The 18,948-nt window shown below is 40.0% G+C and overlaps 1 protein-coding gene across 4 annotated transcripts in view; it reads left to right on the top strand.

Moving 5' to 3' along the window:
- The first annotated feature begins 10,649 nt into the window (after positions 1-10,649).
- LOC149023968 (uncharacterized) overlaps positions 10,650-18,948 on the top strand; it is a 29,636-nt gene continuing 21,337 nt past the window's right edge. For 2 of the 4 annotated variants that reach the window (XM_089144387.1, XM_089144388.1), the window contains exon 1: positions 10,650-11,092. The gene's annotated coding sequence lies outside the window, so the exon portion shown is untranslated. The remainder of the gene's footprint in view (positions 11,093-18,948) is intronic. The other 2 variants (XM_089144386.1, XM_089144385.1) reach the window with 2 other exon arrangements.

Below are 18,948 nucleotides of genomic sequence, written 5' to 3'. Positions count from 1 at the left end.
GACTTTTGAGAGCGCAGTTCTTTCCAAACTTCTAGATGAAGTCTTTACGAAGTCACCGGTGATGTAAGTCTTTCTTCATTATCCTCCCGATTTTGAAAAATTACTTTTCTGCTCCTCGCTAACTCGAAAGTTGTTTGCAGGGAGTCTTCTTTGTAACTTCCACAACCAAGTGGAAGCAGCTACTAGACTCGATAGGTTGAGCAATGAAGTTTCTAGGCTTCGGGAATCTCGAAGCTAAAGATGTTGAGATTGCTCGCCTTCGGAATCTAGCTTGGGAGGTGGCGGGGAGAAAAGAATTCGATGATTGGTCGTCTTCGGTCAGATTTGGATGATGCCGGGGAGAAGATCCGGCGACTGGAACGGACAGTTGGAAAGTCGGGAGCTAAAGGATCCGAAACATTACCCGAAAGGCAAGCTGTCGTTCCTTTGCCCGAATCCCTTCCAACCGATGTTCGCAGAGCTCTGCGTCTTCAAGTATTTACACAGTAAGCCTTTTGTTGATATGCTGAATGCTTATAACTTGCAGGCGTACCGGGATGGTGAGAACGAAGTATGGGAATCAATATTAAGGAAAGATCCTCATTTTGATACGACTCCCTACAATGTTGTTTGCCATCCTGAAGTATTTACCAACCTGGGTATTCCTCCTCCTGACTGGACCAAGGATAAGACTGATCCTCCACCTTCCGATCCAGATATTATGCAATATCTAGAAGATTCTCCTGTTTATTCTCCGCTTGAAGAAGTCAATTATGACGAGCTCGTGCCGAATGCGAGTTTGGTCGAGGACCATCCTTCTCCTGGACAAGCTGGGCAAAGAGTATGAAATTGCAGAGGATTTTATGAATATTGAAATATTTTTGTAATCCTCATTTCTTCTTTTCCTCACCAATGGTTGACTCATATGTTTGTTCTAGCAAAGTCGCGTCGATCTTGTATAACTTGTTAACAACACACCTGTAATGACTTTCTTCTTTGATCAGAGATTATATCCAGCTCTTGTAATTGTTTTGATACTGGCCTCTTTGGATCTTCTGAAGAAATAAGAAATTACTGTATCTTGAACTTTGCTAGCCACTTGAATCGCCATTGCATTAGGTCTTAGTTGTCTGAAACAATGCCTACACTTAAGGATTTCCGGAGAAATACAATAAGTCTGAGAAGGAACTCACTCGGGTTTTAAACCGATGCCTTATACTTAAGGATTTCCGGAGAAATACAATAAGTCTGAGAAGGAACTCACTCGGGTTTTAAACCGATGCCTTATACTTAAGGATAATTCAAAAATTCAATAAGTCTCGAAGGAACTCACTCGGGTATTAAACCGACGCCTTGCAAAAGGAACTCACTCGGATTTTCATCCGATGCCCCGACTTAAGAAAGTTCGAAAGATTTTCCATAAGTGTTGAAGTGTTGAAGGACCCACACGAATTTTCATCCGATGCCTTATAGTTGGATCTTGTTCTTAAATGTGTTCTTGAATGTGGTGTATGATGCCCCCCAATCAAAAGATAGTTTGTTGAAAACCAAAAATTGCATTGATTGAGTTGAAGATTACATCACGAACACAATTGAAATCACCTTCAAGGATAAAACTTTTTGAGATGCCTAGCATTCCACGAACGATCCAATTCTTTATGGGAATCAATGTTCTTCAGCTTGTAAGCTCCTGAACCGACCGGTTTCACAACCATATAAGGTCCTTCCCAGGAAGGGTCCAACTTTCTTTGGTGACGCGGGTCGGAAGCTAGGGTGTTTCTCAACACCAAATCTCCGGCTAAGTACCGACGATTCTTCACTCGAGTATTATAATGAGACGCTATCCTTCTTTGATAATGTTGAGTTCGTGCTATTGCCTTTGCCCGAACTTCGTCCAACAAATCAAGACTATCAAGCAGTCCTTGTTCATTTGCTTTTTCCTCGAACTCATGATCCCGTAACGTCCCCGCCATTATCTCCACCGGTGCCAATGCTTCGGATCCATATGCCAACCTGAATGGAGTTTCTCCTGTAGGTGTTCGAACCGTAGTTCTATAAGCCCACAGTACATTATATAGTTCTTCGACCCAAGAAGCTTTGTCAGCTTCGAGTCTTCTCTTTATTCCCTCCAGCAGCGTTCGGTTAGTAACCTCTACCTGGCCATTGCTTTGGGGGTATGCCACTGAGGACATACGATGCTCGATCATATATGTTCCACGGAATTGCTCAAATTGTGGACAATCGAACCGAGTACCATGGTCGATGACAATTATTTTTGGAATCCCAAAGCGATATATGATTGATTCAAGCACAAATTTCTCCACTTTTTTCTCGATAATTGTCGCCAAGGTCTGCAGCTTCTACCCATTTTGTGAAGTAATCAATTGCTACTATCGAGATATTCCCGTCCGCCCGATGCCTTGGTGAATTTGCCCATGATATCAATTCCCCACATTGCAAAGGGAATGGGATTTAGAATTGAAGTCATAATTTCCGCCGGGCGCTTCGATCTTGTAGCATGAATTTGACAGTTACTACATCGACGAACGTAGTCCATAGCAGACTTCTTGGATCTTAGGCCAATATAACCCCGGTCTTAAAATTTTGTGGGCCGTGGCTCGCCACCCATGTGAGCGCCACAAATTCCTTCATGAACCTCAGCCAAAGTTGAGTTTGCTCCTTCGAGGCCTATACATCTCATAAGGGGTCCAGCATAAGATCTTTTATATAGTCTCCCATTCGAATGACAAATCTAGCTGATCGAATCTTGATCAACCTTGCTTCTACTTGGATCCTCGGGTAACTTGTCATCTCTTAGATATTCAATTATTGGATCCATCCAAAGAACGTTCCGCTTCAATATAAGAAATTTCTTTTTCATGATAACTTGGAAAAGTTACCTCTTCAATGTAGACCGAAGGGTCTAGATTCTTTTCCTTGGCATTGGCTAGTCGGGATAGCTCATCTCACATCGAATTTTCATTCCTTGAAATCTGAGATATCTTCAAATTTCGGAATTGGTTCTGAAATGCCTGCACTATCTCCCGATATTTTTGCAAGCGTGGTTCTTTAATGCCATACTCCCCCTGGACTTGGTTGACTATAAGCTGAGAGTCACTATAAATAGTAACATCTGCAATAGCTAATGCCTTTGACAACCGAAGTCCTGCTATTAGGGCCTCATACTCCGCTTCGTTATTACTTGCATCAAATGCGAATCTCAAAGCATATCGAATAATAAATCCTCGCTGGACTTTTTAATAGAATTTCAGCGCTGCTCCATCTTTATTACTCGAACCATCGACATATACCTCCCAAGTGGTTGGTATAATGGGATCCTCAATAGTGGGTTCCACTGGTGCAGTAGTTTCTACTACAAAGTCGGCTAATGCCTGAGCCTTAATTGCAGTCCTGGGCTTAAAGCTCACTTGGAACTCACTTAGCTCAACCGACCAGGATACCATCCTTCCAGACAAATCAGGTTTATTAAGAACTTTACTAAGAGGAAAAGTTGTAAATACCTCAATTGGATGAGCTCGAAAATATGGCCTTAGCTTCCTGGCGGCCATCATGAGAGCCGAGCCCGCTTCTCAATCTGCAAATATCTCGTCTCCGCATCCAGCAACACGTGGCTTACATAGTAAATCGGCCACTGTTTCTTATCTTTCTCCCGAACAAGTACTTTGCACCGACATGGAAAGGGATGTCGCTAGATATAGCTGTAATATTTCCCCCTTCTCCGGCCCCGGACAGGATCGGTGGTTGTCCAAGTGCTTCTTTTAATTCCTCAAAAGCTTTCTGGCACTCTTCAGTCCATTTTGCTTCCTTACTGCCCTTCAGGTCTTTAAGTGCCTTGAAGAAAGGCAAACATTTCTCTCCAGACTTGGAGATAAATCGATTTAAGGCAACAACTCTCCCCGTCAAACATTGTACATCCCGAACGGTTTTGGGAGCCTCCATATCAATCGAGCTTGTATTTTGGCAGGATTTGCCTCAATTCCCCTCTCGTGATACCATGAAACCCAAGAATTTGCCCGAGGAGACTCCAAAGGCACATTTTTCGGGGTTCAACTTCATTTGATGTTTCCTCGATCGAGAAAACCTCGATCAAATCTGCAATGTGATTTGCTTTTGTAAAGCTTTTCACCAAGCATGTCGTCAACATACGCTTCAACGTTCTTTCCTATCAGCTCTTTGAAAATCTTGTTGACGGCCCTCTGATATGTCGCTCCTGCATTCTTCAGGCCAAAAGGCATGACCTTGTAATAATAGCTTTCACGATCAGTCATAAAAGCCGTATACTTCTCATCTTCCTTATTCATAAGGATCTGATTATACCCCGAGTAGGCATCCATGAAACTTAAAGTTTCATACCCTGCAGTAGCATCTATCAAGAGGTCAATCCGAGGCAACGGGTAGCAATCTTTTAGGCAAGCTTTGTTTAGATCCGTGTAGTCTGTACACATCCTCCACTTCCCATTCGCCTTTTTCACCATCACCATGTTGGCCAACCAAGTTGGGCACTCGATTGGTTCTATGAAACCAAAATTTTTAAGTTTTTCAACTTCGTTCCGAACGGCTTCATACTTTTCAATAAAGAAATTTCTTCTTTCCTGTATCACCGGTTTCGCCTTAGGGTCTATCCAGAGTTTGTGCTCTGCAATGGCCGGATCGATCCCCGGCATGTCCTCAGCAGACCATGCGAATACATCCTTATTCTGTTGAAGAAATAACTTCAATTCATCTTTAAACTCTTCCACTGTTCGGACCCAACATAAGTAATCTTTTTCGCATCCTCGGTACACACCTGGATTTGCTCCAGTTTCTCCACTGGTTCGGGCCTTTGCATCTCCGTCTCTTCCCGATCATCTCGAACTTCTATGGGGAGGGCAGTAACCTTCTTCGGACCCTCCTTGTCTTTTAAATAGGCAACATAACACTGCCGAGAGATCTTCCGGTCGAGGAGACTTGACCGATTCCCATATCGGTCGGGAATTTTATCTTCGGTGCTTTGTTGAAACAATAGCACCTATTTTGGATAAAGATGGTCGCCCAAGAATCATATTATAGGCTGGTAGTTCTCGAACCACCAGAAAATTGATTCGGACAGTTGTTTCTTTGGGAAAACTTCCAATGGAAAGATCCAACTGAACCGATCCTTCCGCTACTGCAGATGACCCTGCAAAGCCATATAGGTGTGTTGATGAAGGTTTCATCAAATCTTGATCCACCTTCAATTTTTGATACACTTCGTAAGAAATTAGGTCAGCTGCAGACCCTGTATCAATCAATACTCTATGTATTTCCCGCCGTGCAATCTCTACCCTGATGACTATAGCATCATCATGAGGTAAACAAACATCTCTCTCATCTTCTTCGCTAAAGGTGATAGAATCTTCACCATTCAGCTTCTTCCGCTTATGCGCCTCTCCGGCTCCAACAAATTTGGATTTGGTTTTTAAACTCCGGAATGATTCGAGCTCTGGACCCCCGAAGATGGTAAGGATCGGTGACCGAGTAGCAGCTTCAATCACCTCCTTGCCTTTTTTGGACTTCGGGGCCTCCCTTGATCGTTCTGAACTAATCGAACGATTCCTTTTAGGAGCAGCCGCACGTGGCCCGCGTGGCTCCTCCCTTCTCCTTCTAACAAAACTGGACAGATGTCCCTGAGATATCAGTCTCTCAATATCTGCCTTCAGATGACGACAAGTCATTAGTGTAATGACCATAGTCCTTGTGGAATCGGCAATACTTTTCCCGATCCTGCTGCTCTCCGGGTTTCAAAAGAATTTTAGGCGGCCACTTCAAAATATTTTTTCTTTTGAGGATATTCAAAATATCGGCCCGAGGAGCATTCAATGGAGTGTACTCACTTCTGCCGGGGGATCTTTGGCGCCAAGGTTGGGATCTTCCAACCCGATCACGAACATTCTTCTTTGGCTTCTTCGCTCGTCAGAGCCTTTTGTTCCTTATTGGAGACTTTATTATCTCCTTGGCGCGCATCTAGAATCTCCATGACTTCAGCCTCGCTTCGGCATCTCTGTACCAACTCAAGCATAAGTCGTGGGTATATCCCGTAGTAATAACTCCAGGAGCTTTCGATTTGTGAGTCTTGTGAATAGAGCGGTTCCGCTACTGTTCATCCAAGTTTTCTATCTCCATCGTCACTTTGTTGAATCTTTTCGAAATTCTCCGATCGATTCGCTCTTTCCCCGTTTGACAATAAACAAGGTTTCTTCCGTTTTCTTGACTCCGTATCCCACTGGAATCGCCCTATGAATTGGCGTGCCAATTCATCAAAGTTTACGATCCTTCCCGAGGGAGGTTAGAAAACCACTTTTGTGCCGCTCCAGTTAGAGATGATCCGAAAACCCCGCATAAAATTTCATCGAATTACACGAAATCGCCATGGTCTCGTTGGTAATAACCAATGTGAGCTGTTGGATCTCCGGAGCCATCGAATGTTGAGAAGGTAGGCAAACGGAAGTTATGGGGAAACCGATATCCCGCAATTGGCTCAAGCAAAGGAGTCTTCCGAATGACCGAGTAAATATCCTCGCTTATTCTTCCCTTAGCCAATTGCCCTAACTTCTCATTGATGTTGGCCAATTCTTGACCAATCTGGGTCGGGTGATCTTCAGCAATACGATCACGACCTCGATTAACACGATCATCACGTGCTACTCTATCATCACGAACAGCCCGTCCTTCACGAACGTTTCTCTCGTCACGAACTGCTCGATCATCACGAACGGTTCTTCTGACAGTGGGTGAATGAGTTCTTACCCCAGAATCCAACCTTGTATTTGAATCGGTTGTACTCTCTTGCGGTCTATCGAACCGATCGCCTCGCCTTGGTTGATCATCAGTCCTTCGAAGTCCTCGGTCTTCTTCACGGAAATTCTGATCGACATTCCGATCTTCAGCCATTCTTTGGTCACGTGGCAATGCACGTCTCTTTGAGTCGTGTTGATCAGGTTCTTGTGGTAAAACCACTCGTCTGGTGAGCAAGCGGAGTGCTTGGCTCACCTCCAAGAGTTGAATCTTTACCTGATCCAATTGATCTTGGATTGTATCAGGAGGAAGATTACGTCCTCCCTGGCCTTTATCCACTTCGATAGGATTTTGGCTTTCCTGGGGAATATCCGGATTATTCACCCCAGGTATCTGAACACCGGAATTGCGTTGTGCAGCGGCTGCTGATCTAGTCACCATGGCTTTTTCAAGTCTTTCCCACAGACGGCGCCAAATGATGCGTCCAAAATCTGCTCAGCCCTTGGATCTCCACGTGATGTCCTGCAAAACGAAAGCGTCAGATGTGGCCCGACCGCTGGGGTCGGGTGGAGTCCACCTCCGAAGGCTAAGTCGATTGATGAACTTAATCACAAACGGCTCTGCTAGAAACACGAGCTAATGAATGAAGAAACGGGAAAGGTGATCTAGATAGCAGAACGCTGATAGTTTAGGTCTATCAGTATGTATCTGAACCTGAGTCTCAGATAGTATTCTCCTTGATCGATTGATCCGTCCCTCACCTTGTATGGTAGTGAGGTTTACATAGAGTGTACCTTCGAATCTCCTTCGTTGGATGCACTCGAGCCTTCTTCGGGTAGTCGTTGGATCTCATTAGTAAGATCCGTTGAGCGATAGACTTCTACTAGTTTGGGCTAGTAGAGGACTCCTGAGATAACCGTTAGGTTATGCGATAGTTATCCCTTTGATGATGATTATCCGTAGCTGTCAGTTTGAGTCTGCTGTCATCAGGGTGATTACCCTAATCCATAAGTAAGATTAGGGCACGCTTGCAGCAGAGTAATCTTTCTTCTTCAGCAAGCCATCTTCTGGATCCGGTTCGCTCGGGAGCGATTCGGTTTTCTCCGTCTCGACCGGGGTCGGGGGTCGGACCAGGTATGGACCCGGTCTGATCATAAACTCTCCATATCAAATAAGAACCAGGTTTGGGAACTAGTTCAGAAGCCCAAGGATCAAAGGTTATTACCTTGTAAGTGGATATTTAAAATCAAGGATGATGGAGTTGATAATTCCAAAAGATATAAGGCCAGACTTGTTGCAAAAGCTTTTGTTCAAAGAGAAGGGGTGGATTATGATGAAATTTTCTCTCCGGTTGCCAAGTATAAGACTATAAGATTGTTGTTGTTCCTTGTTGCTCAGAACAAAATGACTATAGAGCAATTGGACGTGAAAACTGCCTTTCTTCATGGCAATTTAGAAGAAAGGATATATATATATATATATATATATATATATATATATATATATATATATAATATATATATATATGCAACTACCTTTAGGCATCTCGGCAGCTGGAGAGGAATCACAAGCTTGCTTGTTGAAGAAATCTCTTTATGGACTTAAACAGGCTCCTAGGCAATGGAACAAACGTTTTGACTCATTTGTGTTGAGTGTAGGGTTTAAAAAAAGTGTTTATGATAGTTGCCTATATTTTCTCATTTCAGATTCTATTGTATTGTATCTAATACTTTATGTTGATGATATATTGATTGCTTGTGTTGATTCTATTCTTATTCAAGATGTTAAGAACAAGCTGAAATCTGAATTTGAGATGAAAGAACTTGGGACAGCCAAGAAAATTTTAGGGATTGAGATTTATAGGGATAAGGGGGAGGATACTATGTTCATTGGTCAGAGGTTATATTTATTGAAGGTGCTTGAGAAGTTTAACATACTTAATTGTAAACATGTAAATGTTCATTTAGCTGCACATTTTAAACTTTTGAATGATCATTGTCCTAAGAATAACTTTGAAAATAATGAAATGTCAAAGATCCCTTATTCTAGTCTTTTAGGTTCTCTTATGTATCTCATGATATGTACCAGACCTGATATTGCTCATGTTGGTTTATGTCTAATCCTGGTAAAGAACATTGGCTTGCTCTCAAGTGGCTCTTAAGGTATTTGAGAGGTACTGTTCATAAAGGTTTAGTGTTCAAGTCCACACTTGGTGATCTTATTGTTGAAGGATATATTGACTCAGATTATGCTAGTAATGTAGATAACAGGAAATCATTATCTTCTTATTTCTTTCAGTTATCTGGTGATTGCATCAGTTGGAAGGTGCAACAACAGCCTATAGTTGCTTTGTCCACTACAGAGGCTGAGCTTGTTGCTGCATCTGAATGTGTTAAAGAGAGTATATGGTTGAATGGTTTGTTGTGTGAACTTGGTATTTTGAAGATTAAACCTGCTGTCTTTATTGATAACCAGAGTGCTATCTTTTTATGTAAGAATCCTGTTTATCATGACAGAACCAAACATATAGACATTAAATACTTCTTTCTCAGGGATAAGATAACTGATGGTTCACTTTTAGTTGAAAAGGTAAGTATTGAGCATAATCCTGCAGACTGTGGTACTAAGTCATTGCCTTTTTCTAAATTTCTACATTGTCTTGATTTGTTGAGAATTAGTGATGTTGCTTTTTTTAGTACATATGTTCTGTAGTTTTGAGTTGTATATTACTTGTTTTTGGATTGTGGTGTGTGTCTTGTTGTTATTTGATTGTTTATCAGGTTTTGCATTTGTTGTAGTTTTAGGGGAGATGCTGCCCAAATTTTTATAACTCTTTCTCTGTTTGTCTCAATTATGAGATATTTGTCTAGTGTGTGCATGTGTGCTCTTCATAGTTATATGAGTGAGTTATGAGTTATGAGTTATGTTTAGGGTTTTCTCTACATGGTGCAGTCTGTTGCATGGTGTATCTGCATGGAGTCCTTAGTGTTGCATAGTTAGTATATGTTTATGTATTTTGCATCTTTATTATTTGCTTTGTACTGTGGTCTTTTTTGTTTTGTGTGTGCAGGTACACTCGGATGATGATGGTTGTTATCCAGCTCACTATAGTCATTTTGGATGTACAGATTAAGGGGGAGATTGTTGGGGGGTAATCTGGTCATTTACTTCTAAGTCATGTAACAAGTGAACCGGTTTGGTTCATTCGGTTTAAGTCATTGTATATGAGAGGCTTTGGGTTTGGTTCATAGAGCGATGCAATTGATTTTTCTGATTTTGAGGGTTTAGTTCTACGGGTTCTTGGAGCTCTCTTGAAGGTCTTCCATGGCTGCCGTATTCGATCACCTGCAACTCTGAGTTCCTTTGGATCTTGACGACGATTGTTGAGGGCTTTTGATCAGTAGGAAAAGGCGATCACTCGATGGTAGTTTGGTAGCATTTTGTTGCCTGTACCAGGTGTATTCGTGAACTTCTCCTTTCTTCTTCTTGTCTGTAACATCCTATACTTAGTGCAGTTGGATTCAGTCTTGAATCCCAGAGAATAGGCATATTGCCGAACTCCGTAATCATTCCTGTCTCTTTTTCAATACTTGTTAAACCCTTGCATGATACGGTCCATATGAGATGTTAGGGCATGAGGTATTTTGGTCACACTTTTCTTGCTCTAGATTTTAAGCCTGATGACGCTGTGGCATTGGCTTGGATATAAGAAGTGGTAGGGATTTTGGTGGCGCCCGGCAATGTCTGGAATCTAGTGACGTGCAGCGGTCGAACTTTCTTGCACATCAAAAACTCCAAATCTAGGGGAAGAATTTCCACATCTTGCAGCATATCAAAAGGGGGAAAAAAAATACATGGTAATGAGAGAGAGGATAGATAAAGAATGGAGAAAGTAGAGAGAGCGAACTGCAAACGCAGAGAGAGAATGGAGAAAAAGAAGACTGAAAAGAAGGAAAAAGAGGGTGCATCAGACAGAGAGAAAACTTAAGAAGGAGAAGCGGAGAGAGAGAGGCGGCGGAATTGCCGGTATCTCTCTCTTAATGTTTGGTGTCATGACATACAGATCCTACCGTGGGGTCATCTCTGGACACGTGTCAAGATATAGGTAAGTGGGACTTGGCGGGAAATAAATGAATTATTTTGCGGAGACAAACTAGCGATCACCATACTCGCAGACAGAGAAAATCAAAATTGTCAATCGAAAAGGAAAGAAAATCAACTCTCCGATGCCCTAGGTTCTTTATCATTTCTTCTTGCACGAGCTTCTTGTTTTGGCGAAAAGGGATCAGATTCTTCTATAGTTTTTGCGACACTTTCGCCTGTCTCAATTCTCAACGCGGTACGAAATCTTGTCTTCCTCGCCTCATCCTAATCGCAAACAGGATCTTGATTTCTTTCCTGAATTTGAAACTTTAACTCTAATGAAGCATCGTTTACTCTTGATTTTGATATTGTCTTCGCGCTTTGGGTCTCACCCGCGCACGCGAGGCGGTAAGATTTTGCTGCATTTGAGATTCTGGGTATTGGGTATTGGATTTGATCAATAGCCGTGAATCCGAAATCCCATAGTCGATACTGCTTTATGGGGATCGTTTTATTATCGAAATAATTATTGAAGATGACGACAAGTTTTGATCTTCAAAACTTGAGTGCTGCCACTAATTTTTAGAGATAGGCAGCCTATTGTTTAATATACAATTTAAATTGATAGTAGAACGTTTGCTGATTAAAACGAAAATCCCTGCTGTATGCATTACCTACTGAATTGTTAGATACTCTAGGGACTATTTTCTATCTATACATTTCTTTTGGTGTATTGGTTGTTCTATTTCATGACTCGCTTCATAGGACCTGCACCGTCTTGAGTTGCTGCTTGAACTTGTTCCCAAATAAAATCCACGTCTATTTTAGATTCTCAAGCCTTGTCCTCCTGCTTCTCATTTCAGCCCAGTTCATTCTTGGACTTGCTCTTGGCCTTTTGCCGTTTCTAACCTGCTTCATATCCAAATTCCCAACAGAGCAATTGTTGGGTTTTGTACTTCTGTTGTACATGGGTGAATCATCTTGATGAACTCACTCAACTAGTAATTTTTTAATGCTAATCCTATGTTGCCTTTAATATATTTTGTTTTTGAACTTGATTTTTTCATTACAACATCCTTGATTTAGCTACGGCGAATCTATGCATGTCCTATTTCTACTCTAGGTAGCGGAGATGATTAGGAAGTAACTCTAGCACATGATAAGCTACAAGAAAGTATGACCTGGTATGTCCATATTGAATGGAGACCTTTGGATGCTCCATTATGTAGGAGTGACTTGAATTTGACTGAAAAACTAGAATACACGATGGTGGACCTAAAATGATGCTAGGAGAAATAGTGGGAAAAGACATGCATAGCCTAGACACCACATCGAGTATGACAGAGCTCATTGGAGGGCAGGTATCAATGTAGCTGACCCACTTAGTTGGGAAGGATGCATTCTTGGTTTTATTTATTTATTGAACAAAATTTTTTTTCTTGCATCCAACCCAAAAACTGAGTTCCACCAAGACCTTAGTGAGAATTCACTAAGTTTGTAGATTTTTTCCCTCAACTCAATGGGTATTAGGGGTCATTTGGGGCTAAAACTTGTTGTCTAAGCCTATTTCAGAATTCAGCCCTTGAACATACTGGTGACCTTAGATTTATGAAAAAAATATTTTAAATGTGAGTTCTACTTCAAAACTTAAGTTAGAAACTTCTACCCTAAGTGAAACCTTAAGATGACCTATTGTGCACATGATATTCTTAAAGCAAGTCTAATATATTACACGTGTTTATACTTCTAATCATAGAAAAAAATTCGAGGGAAACTCAAGTTTCAACTAGGTGAAAATGGGAAACCTAGGTGGAAAACTAGGAAATTTTAGGTTTTAAGGAGTATTTTAAGCTAATTAGAGTATGAAGAACACATTGGCTGTATTTTGCTAAAAAAGTCAATGTAGATATGTCATTTAATGTACATAACATCAATCTAGAGTTGTCTGAGAAGTACCCTATAAACTTAACTATTAAAAGTACATAATATTCAATATATCATTTCTAACTTCAAAATATCAAATACAAAGTAACTAACAATAAAAGGAAAGTACAACTTAGTGCCAAGAGGAGTGCCTCGGTGGATCCATCCTATGAGGTGAGTAGTACTATGCCTGTAATATCCTCTCCTCCAACCAACGAACATAGACATCCCATGACATTTTATGCCTATGGTTGTCAAGGTAATTGACAACTATAATTTTATAAGTCTGGTCATCAACATGCCTAAGATAATCAGTCTAAGGGAATGCACAATTTGGATAGGAAAATCCTTGATGGAGGGGGGAAACATGAAAGAAACAAAAAAATTGAAAATATGGGAAAGCTACGAAACTTGCAGGAAAAAGTCCTAGGTTTCAACGAAACTTTTCAGGTTTCCACAAATTTCTCAAGTTTTTACGAAATTTCCCATGTTTCCCATGAAATTTGGTATTTGGAGAAACATGAAAGAAACAAAAAAATTGAAAATATGGGAAAGCTACGAAACTTGCAAGGAAAAAGTCTTAGGTTTCCACGAAAATTTTCAGGTTTCCACAAATTTCTCAAGTTTTTACGAAATTTCCCATGTTTCCCATGAAATTTGGGATTTTTTCTTCTTCTCATGAACCAGCTGGTCTAGTTGGGTTGAACCAGGTTTTGAGGTTTTGACAAGTTTTGACAAAATTTTGACAGTTTCAATCGAAACTTGGGATTTTTTTTGGTCCCTAGTTTTTTCGTTTCGAGGTTCCCAAGATTGGAAATTTTGGTGGAAATTTCGCAAATTTTGACGGAATTTTGTTCTATGCTTCTAATTGCGTAGTTCAAATGAAAATCAATCATCAAAGTTACAAGTTGAGAGTAGATACTTGAACTAATCACATCATCTTGTGTCGACTTCATCTTGTCTCGCTAAATAGAAAAGGTGAGTTCTACCACACTTAGATCTGAGAGTGGTCACTAAAAGACATCTCTTGGTCATTGAATGCTTATTGCTTGATTTCCTCTCCTTGATTATACTAAGTTGACACCTCTAATAAATCATCTGTCTCATAGTTATAGCATGTGCATCTTCCTCACTAGTTGTAAATATTAGTTATGGCTTCATTTGGCATACTTAATTGCATCAATACATTTACGTGCTACACTTTTTATATACAGGAACCACAAAGTGATCTCTTTGTGTACCCTTTCTTGTTTTCCTATAAGCCAATGAAGGGACTATGAAGACCTTTCTTCTTCCTCCAATATCTTTGTCATTCTGATTTGGTTCATTTAGTTGGCATAAATCAAGTTGGCTATTTTTTCCTTCTAAACTAAAGTTCGAACTGTATTTCTGTTTGAAGCATTTCGCGTATAATCCCTTCTCTATCATGTAGTATTTTGTATTAGGATATGATATAACATGATAGGGGGGCTCCACTATTGTGGTTTCCTTATTGCTTTAGGTCTTTAATTATTAATTAATGTCCTAGTCTAAGTATGTTTCCTATTAGGTGTTAGGCTCAGTTTGAGAAGAGTGATGTGAACACGGGTTCACTCCCTGGCTGAAACCCTGGAGTGGGCCCCAAGGCCACTCCAAAGTGGTGCACCTAGGGCTGGCCTCCTCCTAGAGGGGTATTTTAGTCAATTCCAGCCCTAAATATCTTCTGAAATTGATCTTCAGAATTTTATTTCTTAATTTTCAAGAATCTTGTTTAGTTTAGAAGTCTTGTTTTAGTATTTAGTTGAGCTCGAGTCCTTAGGATTCTTTCTTTAAAGGACTCTTATTAGTCTTTTATTACGAGAAGAGCTCCTTCTTATATTGGAGTCCTAGTGTCTCAGGGGAATCTATTTTTCAAGAAGATTCCATTAGTTTAGTTTAAATTAAAGTCTTTAATTCTGTGGCTGAGATTAATTGTAAGGGAGATCGTAAATTATAAAGGATTCCCAATTAGATTTGAGTCTCTAGTAGGCAATAAATAGCCTAGTCTTTTCATTGTAAGTGTTAAGTTTAATTATTGAATAAGAATTAAGTTTGAGTTAAGGATCGTGGCCTTGTTGAGGAGGCCACGGTTGAGTAGAAACTGAGCATTCTTCTTCAAGATCAGCCACCTTCTTCAAGATTCTAGCACTCTTCTTCCAGCCTCCAGCAACTACAATTCATTATAAGAGCTTCCAGTAAGTACAGCAGGCCCCTGTCCCCTCCCACACCCTTCTAAACCCTCGCTCCAATCCCAGCCCCCTTCCCCTTCTTGTGCAAACTCAGCATCCCTACAGCTTTGCTGCCGCACCTCTGGTAGCACCGAAAACCCCACTCGTACTCCCTACGACCCTCGCCAGCCCCTCTCCTACCTCTCCTCTACCGTGCGGCTCCCTCTTTTCCTCTCTTTTCTTCATCGCACCCATCCCCTCCCCCTTTTCTGACTTGCGGCAGATCTGAAACGAGAAAAAAGAAAGAAAATAAAAAGAAAGAAAAGGAAAGGAAGAGAAAAGAAAAAAGAAAGAAAGAAATATTGCCCTAGATCTTCAAAACCCTTCCCAAGATCAGTTCCTCAACCCACCCTGGTTTTGCTAAAACCCTCACTTTTACCCTATCATCCTATAGATCCCAATTTTGTTTCCTAGTCTTTCCCTCCAATTCCCATCTAGATCAGAGCAACCTTATATATTTCCTAAGAGTTTCCCACAAGTTTCTTGGAAACCCATATGCATCCCATAAAATTTTCATTTATTTGTTGGAAGATTTTGGCCAAACCCTAAATTTTAGGCTGCGTTTATTTGCTTGCTGGAATAAAGGTGGGGTGGGAAAATTCTTGAAAAAAGCAAACTTTTCCTACTTTTCCTTTAAATCCTAAAAGTGTATATTGTTTGGTTGTTTGGGGTGAGAAAGTTAGAGACAAGTTTCCTTAAATTAAGGAAATTTGTCTGGTGAGGTGGCAACCCAACTTTCCCACCACAAGCCTTTTCAAAACCTCACAAAATGTGTAGGACTTTGTGGAAAAGTAAAATGTGGGACCCACAATTAACACTTTTCCACTTCCCTTTCCTTCTCCCTCACCCACTACACATGGGGCCCACATGTTTTTTTCTTCATCCCTTTTTTCCCACCCCACCTTTACAAACAAACACAGCCTTAGGGAATTCTTCCAAGAAAGCCTAACCCTGAAATTGGGTTTCCATCATAGAGTCATATTCCTTTTGTAATATTGATGTGTTGGCTGGTATGGTAGAACACACATTCTACCACGCAACTGTTTTCTCCTATTGTTCTCTCAATCTCTCTCTCTCTTCTTTGCTTTTCTTTTACCCTGTACTGTTTACAGATTCTGGGATTGTTTACATGGCACTAGAGATATAACCAGTCGCTGGTTTGAGAGTCATTTTCAGTTTTGTGGTTTTGTTTTGGTTTTGATGGACTTCATATAGTGCTAGTCATTATTGATGTATGAATATCTCAGTTGAATATCTATTTGGTTTTTTGGCTGAAGAAGAACTTGGTCTCATGCTGGCTTTCCATTATTGATCAAGTCTGGGGTAGAAAGCTTTTCTGTTTCAGGCTTTTGGTTCTTTTCCTACTTCTGCCGCTGCTATGGTTCTGGTATTTGGTCATTCAAAGGGACCGAAGGTGGTCCAAATCTGCTCCCAGCCCTCTTCTTCCAAGCCTACCTTGAGCCATTTCCTTCTGTTACTTTATATTTCCCTCATTACAGATTTTCTGTTGGGGGTTCCTTGATGAGTTAAAATCGAGGAGAAGAAGATTTCAGATTTGAAGATTGATTCTGTCTCCCATTGTTCTGTCTGTTGCAAATTGAGATCTAGATCTCTTTCCTTGATTGAAGATAGGGTTTTCATAGGCGATCAGAACCCTGGAGTTTCTGCCCTTAAGCTTCTCTGTTGCGAGCAATTTAACAAGCTTCAGATCTGGTCTTCATTTTGCCATCATCCACTTTGGGCATGGTGTTTGTATTGCTGCTTACCTGATGATATTTCTATGATCTAGAATCATCTGTCAAGGATTAAAACCTGTTTGAAGTTTAGTTTTTGTGCATCCAGAGCTTGTTGGAGGCCTGAATCAATTTTCTGTTGCTGGTACAGAGGTTCAGTCTTAGAGCTGTGACTGTCAATAGGCAGAATACAGTCTTGATTCTAAGATCAAATTTTCTCATGTGTTTAAGCTAGTTTCTTTATTTTGTTTTTCTGATTGACACTATTCACTCTTCCCTTTCTTTTTATTCTCCCACTTTAAGTTATCCATGGTTATTACGTGGTTATCCTATTTTATTTCTCGATTCTTAGTGCTGCCAATATTGTTGTCTTTAATGCCTATATGTCCATTAATCAGCTGTGCTTCCATGTATACCTGTGGTCAATAATTATTAAACTTTTCATGTCCTTGGCTTTTTTTATGCTTACCAGTATCCCCTAAAAATTCTTGTTTATTGAAATATTGCTTTTAAGTTCTGCCAGTTTGCTGATTTAGTATGCCCATGTGTGATCAAAATGGGTTTTGAAACCCAAGATTGCACTAATTGGTATAGTTTAACCAAGGTTTATAGATTAATTACAAATTCATCATCGTCTTATTTTTGGTGGATGCTGAATCGCATTGGTTTGGTATTTTATTTGTCATTATATGTTGATGATTGAGGGTATATTGGGCTTTTATTTGCTGGTTCTTTTGGTTGTAATATTTCTTAGGTTACTTGTCATATGTCATGCTACTTATAGGTTGTTATTTGTTCACATGTCTTGAAAAAACTTGTTGTGAAAAAGTACAACGCAAGTGTACGCTGTCGTAACAAGTAATATAATGATAAAAGATCGATCCCTCGAAGACTATAGATTAAGTACCAAATTAATTATACCAATTTTATTTGAACAAATAATAAGGTAGATAATTATTCTAGACTATATTGCAAATTGAAAGTTAAATTGAGATTATTAATTGCTAAAGACCTAGGGGTCAGATTTCACCATAACTAAGTATTCCCACCCTCTTATCCCTCTTTATGATTTGAGAAATATTTTCCTGACTGATAGTCGAGATTCCCTTCCCTATCTACTAGTCTCTCTCGAGTACTAATAGAAATTCCCTCAATTGCTAACCCACTATATTTCAATGTGGATTACAACAACTGAGAAATCATTAAATTCTATGGATTCCCATGTAACAACTACACAAACCATGTAAGATATCTCTATCCTACATGTAATTCATGGCTTTTACTCCAATGAACTAAACACATAAATTCCCTCTCAGTTCATTATGATTAACAAATCAGTTGATTAGTGGCAAATTAATCAAAAGCATGAAGAATAGAAGTAAAAACTCAATCAAAGGAAACAATATTCAAAATTATATTGATGAATTCAAGAATGGGAATTCAAAGATAGGCTACATCTGATCCCTAGAAAAACTAAATTAGTTCATACTCGAAATTAAAAACATTACAGAGGAGTTCAAGAACATTGAAAGAAGATCAAGAAAAACTTATTCCTAAGCTTCAGATCTCCAAAGCCATCCAACGTCTTCTGGTTCGACCTCTCCGCTCCTCCAAAGCTCCAATAAGGTTCTCTCTGGTGTTCCCAAGCTCCCAAAAACGTCCTCCTTTCTTCCTGGAGTTTGCTCTCCTTTTATAGATTAATTAAACTCAGAGTTTGAATCAAATTCAGAGTTCTTATCTGACTTAACCAAGGAGTGTTTTGACGTATGAATCGGACTAATTTAGAGATCTCCAATGCATAATCCCACCGTTGGATTTGAAGACCAAGAAGTCGTGAAGCTGTCCTCCAAAAATCGGCTTGATCGGACACCAGATGACCATCCGATGAAGATCTTGATCAAAACTGGACAGACACTCAAAAACGGGATTTGTCTGTCTTCCTTATTTGAATTCGATTCTTCTTCCTCTTTTCCCTTATTTGATCAAATCATAAATAGGAAATAAAACATAGAAGCATGCAAGGACTCATTCTCTCTATGTTTTTGACTTGCGGTAGGATTCTTGCAATAATACCCAGAATTGATTGATAATTTCCTATACGTAAAAGTAATAAATCTTAATTAGAATTTGTTAGGAAATATATAAAATCACCAAAATTATAGAAATAAAAGGAAAGGGTGCAACATATTCATTTTCATATCATATTAGGG

This window comes from Hakea prostrata, chromosome 2 (assembly GCF_041222555.1).
Source record: "Hakea prostrata isolate BN-2017 chromosome 2, UWA_Hpros_2, whole genome shotgun sequence".
In the NCBI taxonomy this organism is placed as follows: Eukaryota; Viridiplantae; Streptophyta; class Magnoliopsida; order Proteales; family Proteaceae; genus Hakea; species Hakea prostrata.
The sequence above is the reverse complement of the archived record's forward strand: the minus strand, read 5'-3'. Positions and strand labels throughout refer to the sequence as shown.